Source organism: Manis javanica, chromosome 10, assembly GCF_040802235.1.
Source record: "Manis javanica isolate MJ-LG chromosome 10, MJ_LKY, whole genome shotgun sequence".
Classification (NCBI taxonomy): Eukaryota; Metazoa; Chordata; class Mammalia; order Pholidota; family Manidae; genus Manis; species Manis javanica.
Window position 1 is genome coordinate 56,899,876 of NC_133165.1, and position 7,744 is coordinate 56,907,619.

The following is a 7,744-nucleotide window of genomic DNA, read 5'->3' on the forward strand; positions in this document are numbered from 1 at the left end:
GAAATAAAAAAGCCCGCTGAGCATGAAGTGCGAACATGCCTGTCAGTCGTCTAGACCAGTGAGTGGGGCTCAGCCTTTCCGCGCATCAGGAGCATCTGCGGGGCTTGTGAAAACGCAGGTGTCTGGGCTCCGCCAGCAGGTCTAATCTGCCGGGTCTGGGGTGACCGGGAGACGCTCCCGGGTGAGGCTGCCGGCCCCGAGCTCAGGCACACCTCCCCCCGGCTGACCCGCGGCCATGTAGGGGAAGAAAAGTTTGTGGCTTCCTATTTCATGACACGCATTCATTCAACAGCCCTTGCCGAGCGCCTGCTCCGCGCAGCGCAGCGGACGGCCGGGAGCGGTCTAGTAACCAGAACTGCCCCCTCTCCTCTGCTGCACCCCAGCGGGGAAACTGAGGCTCCGACACGCGCCGTCCGAGGTCGCGGGAGAAGCTGGGATTCGAACCCGCAGCTCGGAGACGCTCGCCCGAGTCCTGCTTGCTCCCGAGTTTCAGACACTCCTCCGGCCGGGGCGGCCTCCGAGGCCACACCCGGACTCGCGGGGCGGGAGGAGCTCCAGGCCTAGCGGCGGCCAGAGTCCGCAGGAGCCCCGCCCGCCGGCCGCGGCGAGGAGGCGGGGCCGCACGAGCGCCGTGGGGCCAGGCGCGCTCCCGCCCGCGCCTGCGCCTGCGGGGCGACCTCGCGGAGAGGACACCACGGTGGAGGCTCGCCGAGCCAAGGTTGTAACGGAGGCGCGGTGGCCAAGTGGTAAGGCGTCGGTCTCGTAAACCGAAGATCACGGGTTCGAACCCCGTCCGTGCCTGCCGTCGGGCTTGTCAACGAAGAGACTTTTTAAGGGTTGGAAGCACTTTTCAGCAAGGGTCCCGGAGAGTCGACACCTCCGGAATCTCCGGGTTCCACGTTTGGATCCTGGTTCCTGGGAGCCGACCTCGCCAACTGTTTTCACTCAGTTGGGTTCAGACTCTGCCCTCACCCGCACTGGAGGTACAGGTCTGGGTGGACCGTCTGCGCCGCGAACTTGGCCCTCTTAGCTCTCGGCACCCTGCAAACAGCACCACCCGCGGGGTCTTGGCCCTCTGAGCAGGTTAGGGGGCTCCCGGTGAGCGCGTGTCATCTAGATGCCGTGGCCCCAGCAAAGGCCGACATCCTTCGGGCAAAAAACCTACAGCTAATGGCAATTGATTCCAGAACCATTAAGCATTTTTCTGAACTTTAAAGTCCAATTTCATCCTCCCTAATACCGAGCCCACACCCAGAGTCAGCTGGTGCCTGGCTTGTTATTTTTAAAAGGAAATCCACTGTAGGCATTGCGTGGGAGAGAGGAAATCCTGCCCAGACAGGAAGCACTTCTGATATGAAAATCCAAATCTCCCTCTCTGAGCTTCCGTTTACCCCTTTGTAAAATGGGTCGCTGGCCACCGGTAAGCGTTTGTGTAGCAGCTCCAGAGACTGGCGGTAGAAGCGGCCTCAGTAAATACAGCTACGCTCATATGGCACCTGTTTTCTGGGCATCACGAAAGGAGGCGCAGCGGGGCTGCCCCGATGCATTGAAAGATACTTTGCGATGACCTCGACCTCCAGGAATTGGCTTATTGTATAATGCTAAAGCCATCTTGATCTAAATTGGGGAAACCTGTATCAACTCGAGATTCCTAATTGAAGAAAGTATTGGGAGCTCCTGGTGTATGCCTGGTGGAGGGACTCTGGGGAATAAGCCAGAGGAAGGCGGGCTCTCTGATAGAGGGGGAGATGGCTTTGCTGGCGGGCGGGTAGCCTGGCAGGGGCAGCCAGCAGGTAAGGGTCCCCGATTCTGCAGCTGAAGTTCTCAAGCCTGTGCGCTCATCAGCACCCCGCCGTGGGAGTTGTTAAGACACCGATCGCTGGGACTCACCTGGAGAGCTGCTTCAGTAGTCTGAGAAGGGGCCTGAGGGTTTGCATTTCTAACTACCTCCCACGCCGCTAGTTTCCGGACCACACTGAGAACCGCTCCCCGGAGGGCGCCATATGCTGAGGCCGCATTCTAACCCCAGGAGCACAATGTGTATGCATGTACTCAGATATGTAAGTGGACACGTAAAAACAGTGACCACCAGTGCTTCTCACACCTCAACCTGGGGGTCGAGTTACAATACAGGTTCTGCCTCTGTAGGTCTGGGGTGGAGCCTGAGACTGCACTTGTAACTTGCACCATGGACATTCTGACGCAGCTGGTCCCCACGCTCTCTGAGAAGCCAGAGGACAGGAGCCACAGCGAAATAACCGTTGTTGCCTCTCTGGGGGTATCTCGAAGGGCAATGCTGTTGGAAGGATTCCTTCCCTCTTATTTTGTGAATTTTCACATTGTTTTGATTTTCTAAGAGATGGTTGTATTGTATGTACTAATTTTTTTTGTAAATCACCTCCAGAGTCCACAAACACAAAGATAACCTATTAAAACTCAGGCAAATTAGAATGATCCAGAATTAAGACAAATAAATGAGCATTCTCATCTTTCCACTGGGTGTCCATTCAGTTCTTTTTTGAGAAGTGCTGCAGAAAAACACAAGTTCCTCCCCATTAAAAATATCCCAAAATATTCCTCTCCATTAAACACACACCACACACTGTCCCCAACAGGTATGTCCTTCCTCCAAACAGTGGAGCAGGCTTCCTTTGTGACATCATTCTCAACTGCCCCCACACCTCCCACACCTGCCCCCTTCCCTCTCTCTCCCACCTGAGGTGAAGGAAGGATTTTAGTAAAAGGCAATTTACATAAAGTACTGTGAAATTTATGCAAAAAAATTGCACAAAATATCTAAGGGTATACGTTCATATGTGCCAAAGTGCTTGCTGTTTTGTGTGTGTGTGTGTGTTTAGGCCTGGAAGGTTACACATGAAACCATCACCTCTGGTTGAAATCTGGGGGTGCCGCAGGGCTGTAAAACCAGTTTGGCACATGCTGCAGCATCAGGAACCAGCGAGCCAAATCCTGAATTCGGGTCCTGTTTACACTTAAATGAGTAAAGCTAATCATATGTCTGAATAAGCCAGACGTTTATGTTGATTTAAACCACTTGTGTCCTGAATATGTAAAGCCGTGTTTGGATTTCTATAACTTTTGTTTGAGTTGCGTGTTGGAAAGTCACCTTGAAGTCAGATGTCTTTGTTCTGGGAAGAATCACTGGTCTCGCTTAGAAATGTAAAGGGAAGATGAAGGGGAGGAGGTGTGTCTGAGCCGAGAGGGCCCTCTGAGACCCCACCGGGCTAGCCTGACCGTGGGCTAGAAGGTGGATTTGCATAAGGAGCCCAGGACTTTCTGGCAGAAAAGACATTAAACTCCTCCAACCCCCTCCTAGTTATTCGAAGTTAGAGAGACCTATAAGGGTAGGGCATCATAGGCAATGGCCAAAAAAGAGTTAATAGGACTTTCAAAGCTGAAGAAGGGAGCCCAGGATCCCAGTACTGTCAGGGAAGGGCTGGTGGTCCACAGAGGCTGTGCAGGAGCAAGTCCCAGCAAAGCAGGAGTGTGCTGGCATGATTTGTCTCTGCTCCACATCTACTGGGAACTGGTGGGAGCCACGGACAACCTCTCTGTGCCCCAGTTTCTCCCATTCTAAAATTGGAATGACCCACATATATACTCGCTCCCCTGTCATGGAATTCTTCTGAGGACAGCAAGGATATAACTGGGCATCCATCCATCCAGCTCATGGCCTCAAGGGCAGCCTTTAAAAGGAATGCTTGTTTTATTGATCTGAAGAGGTGATGAGCCACACTGAAGTGAGAAAAGTTGAGGTCCTACTTCTTGGTATGCGTTTTGCAGCTTTACTGAAGTCTGATTCATATGCAACCCCCCCCCCCCGGCCCCCACACATAATTAATGTACACAATTTGATGAGTTGGATATATGCATAATAAGGCTGGGATTCCATTGCCACACTCAAGCTAATGGACATGCCATCACCTCCGAGTTTCCTGGGTCCCTTTGCCTTTTCTGGGTCTGTGATAAGAATACTTACCATGAGAGCTACCCTCTTAACAGATTTGTGAGGACACAGTACACTACTGTTAACAGTAAGTGTGTTGTACCACAGATTCCTAGAACTGTTTGTCTTCTCTAACTGTAACTTAATGTCCCATTTTTGTAAAAATAAAGAAGCACATTTGCCAGAACACCTATGGGCAGATATATGGGTTTCTCAGAACATGAAGAAAAGTCCACACCCCACACAGAAGCTCCCCATCATGCTATTGGCAATGAATACCTCCAGGTGGGGTGAGAGGTGGAGAGGAAGGGCAGAGAAAATCACTGATTTTTTTTCTTAACACAGCATTAGAAAGAGAAGGTTTGTTACTTCTGGATTCACTATGTTGTCAGTGAACACCTATAAACTTAACAGAAAGAAGAGAAAATGGAGTAAACAGATTCCAGGTCTGTAGTGAAAAGCTCACTCTTGTCGTCCACACTGACCCTGTCCAAAGAGGATCGTCCAGGCCACCACCTGGGCATCTCTCCCATCTGGGCTGACATCATGTGCTGAGAAAACCTGCATTAAAGTGAAAAGGTGGTCCTCGTGCTAAGGGAATGAGTGACTGCTAGTCGTGCAGGATCCAAGAACCACATTTCAAAACCAAAAGCATATTTCAGGCATGAGTAGAACTTACATGAAAATATTGTGTCAGGCCCCTGGGAGCAACAGACGTTGTTTATGTCGCACTGACTTGAGATTTGCTTAGCAAATCACCAGGCTGCCACACCACACTTCTTGAGACCCAGTTCCCTATGGCCCCTACCCTGCCCTCCTAACCCAGGTGAGCAGAGAGGATTCTGATTCACTGTGGGTAAAAAAGAGCCCCCGGAAGCTGAGGCTTTGCTGGATTGTAAAACCTGCAACAATTCTTGATGCACACCCAGATCTGAAACTCTAGGTCTCCCTTGGAGAAGTGTCGGCAGATAGACTGCAAGCTGTCCAGTTAGCCTTGCTGTCTGGTGTCCATGGCCTCATATAATCCCTTTCGCTCAAGCGTGACTGGGACATCTTTGATTGTTGCATAAGATGTCAAGACCCTTGCTAGCAGACTCTCTCTTGCTCATTTGATGAAGCAAATAACCGTGTTTGGAGACCCACATGGCAAGGGATGGAAGGCATCCTCCAGCCAGCAACCTGTAGGAAATGGAAGGCCTCTGTCCAACAGGCCACAAGCAACTGAATTCTGTCATTAGCCATGTGAAGTTGAAAGCACATTCTTCCCAGTTGCTAGGGACTGAATGTTTCTGTGCCCTCCCCAAATGCCTGTGTTGAAGCTCTTATCCCCAGGGTGATCATCAGGGGGTGAGGCCTTTGGGAGATCATGAAGGTGGGACCCCCGCAGTGGGATTAGGACCCTTGTAAAGAGGACAAGGCATGAGAGTTTTCTCTCTCCACACCGTGAGAAGGCAGTGGTCTGTAAGCCAGGAAGAGAGGCCTCACCAGACACCAGATCTGCCAGCACCTTGATCTTGGACTCCCAGCCTGCAGAACAAAGAGAAATACGCTTTTGTTGTGTAAGCCCTCGGTCTCCATTACAGCAGTCCAGGTGGACGAAGGCACCCGCTGAGTGTTGAGATTGGCCAACAGCACGAATGCAGCCTTGCAGGGGACCCAGAATAGCTGCTCCTGGACTCCTGACCCAGAAAGCCGGTGGGCACTAAACATGGGTTATTACACGTTGCTAAGTTTGTGGTAATGCCTTAGGCAGCAATAGGTAACTGACACAAAGAGTCTGATACGGATACTAAAATCTGATCTTCCGTCCAAGTCCCCAACCAGGTTCGCGGTGCCATCTGCCATGGCCCAGCTGGAGAGCCGGGATTCACATGGAGTTCATTTTCTACAGCTACTGTACCAAGTTACCCACTGCCAGAGTGACTTTACTAGCAGTTTACTAATCTCACAGTTTCTGTAGGTCAGGAGCCCCAGTGGGTTCTGGGGTTTACAAGTCAAAGGTCAAAGTGTGGAGCAGCCAGGCTCCTAGCAGGAGGCTCTGGGAAGGATCTGCTTCCTTGCTTCCTCGGGGTGCTGGCCAAGTTCAGCTCCTGGTACTTGCAGGACTGAGTTCTCTGTTTCCTTGACCCCACAGGCCCCCCCCACAGTCCTCGTACACAGTGTCCCTACTTCAGCGCCAATTCCTTCTCACATTAGGACACATCCCTCTTACTTCTTCTGCACCTTCCTCATGCGAGCCACAGAAGGTTCTCTGCTTTTAAGGACTCATGTGTTCAGACTGGGGCCACCTTGGTAATCCAGACTGATCTCTGTTCTATAGTCCATAATCTTAATCACCTCTGCAAAGTCCCTTTTGCCATGAAACATATATATTCATAGCTTCCAGGGACTGAGGTATGGACATATTTGGGAGACCATTATTCCACCTCCCACCCTTGAGTCACCCCTCCTTCCTCACCTGCTCACCTGATTTGTCACTGCTGAAACCTCTCTTCAAATAGTCACTTCCTCTGTGCTGCTTTCAGCCTTTTTTGAATAGCCTGGACCACTACAGGAGACTCCTGACTGATATCCCCTGCTTTCAGTCTTGTCTCTCCTGCATCTGCCGTCCACTGTCCCCTGACAGCACTCAGCCATGGTGGGAACACATCACTCTCACTCTCCAGTCCATCACGAGAGACACACACCACCAAGGTGAACCCCATCTCCTGAGCATGGCTCTCCAGTCCCCAAGTGCCCTCCTACCATGCACCCTCTTGCTCTTGCCACACCAGCCTTTATTCCTACGGTTCAGCTTATTCCCTACTCCCCCATGCCTGTACATATGTTATTCCTTCTGCTTATAATGTCCATCCTCCCCTCACATCTTCTTGGAAAACTCTTAATCCTACTACAAAACCATGCCTAAAAACTACTAATTTAACTAGTATTCTGAACTGTTCTTTAACCTCTCGGTTGGAGTTACTCTTTCTCTATGCACCACCATCATCTTGGATTTATCTCTCTTAAGAGCACCCATCATGAGATAGTACAATTGCTAGCTTACAAGCCCACATATCCTAACAGACCAGAACTTGAAAGCTCAAATGCCTACAGGAGCCAGATAGATCATGTGAACGGTGAAACCACTTGGGTATAAGACAATAAGGATGAGTGGGGACTGAGGAAAACTTAAGAGCCCATGCCAGGCTAATGGCCACCACATTTCTGAAAACCCCATGTAAATAAGACCCAGGAATTCTGCTCTGAGATGTAAACCATGTGGAAATTCTTACTCATGTGTTCTAAGGCTCCTCAGAGCAACATTGCTGGGAAGAGCTAAACGTCCGCCAAGGAAAATGGAAGAACAAACCATGGCATACTCACAGAGTGGAATCAAGTTCACAGTTCAAATAAGTAAACAGTGCTCAACATGGATAAAACAAAATATGGAGCAAAAAAAAGGCAGGTTAGAACGGTGTTGTACCAGGGTACTGTTTATACAGAGTTAACATGACACAAACAATGCTCTAGTTGTTGTTTCTGGCTACTTAGGGAGTAAAGGCATAAAACATGCCTGGGAGTGAGAAAGTTTAAATTCAGGACAGTGTTATCATAGAAGATGGTCTGAGACAGAGAAGGGACACATGAGGGGTCTTAGTTGAACCTGGATTTGATTATGTATTAGTTAAGCTGGGTGGTAGGCACATGGGTATTTGTAACTTAATTCCTATCATTTGTGGTTGGCCTGAAATATCTCATAATTAAAAGCAAAACAAGGAAAGGCGGAGCCAAGAT

The 7,744-nt window shown here is 50.2% G+C and overlaps 1 non-coding gene across 1 annotated transcript; it reads left to right on the forward strand.

Annotated features, from left to right (window-relative positions):
* The first annotated feature begins 729 nt into the window (after window positions 1–729).
* Window positions 730–801, forward strand: TRNAT-CGU (transfer RNA threonine (anticodon CGU)). Its single transcript has one exon. It is a non-coding gene; the product is annotated as a tRNA-Thr (tRNA).
* The last annotated feature ends 6,943 nt before the right edge of the window (window positions 802–7,744 follow it).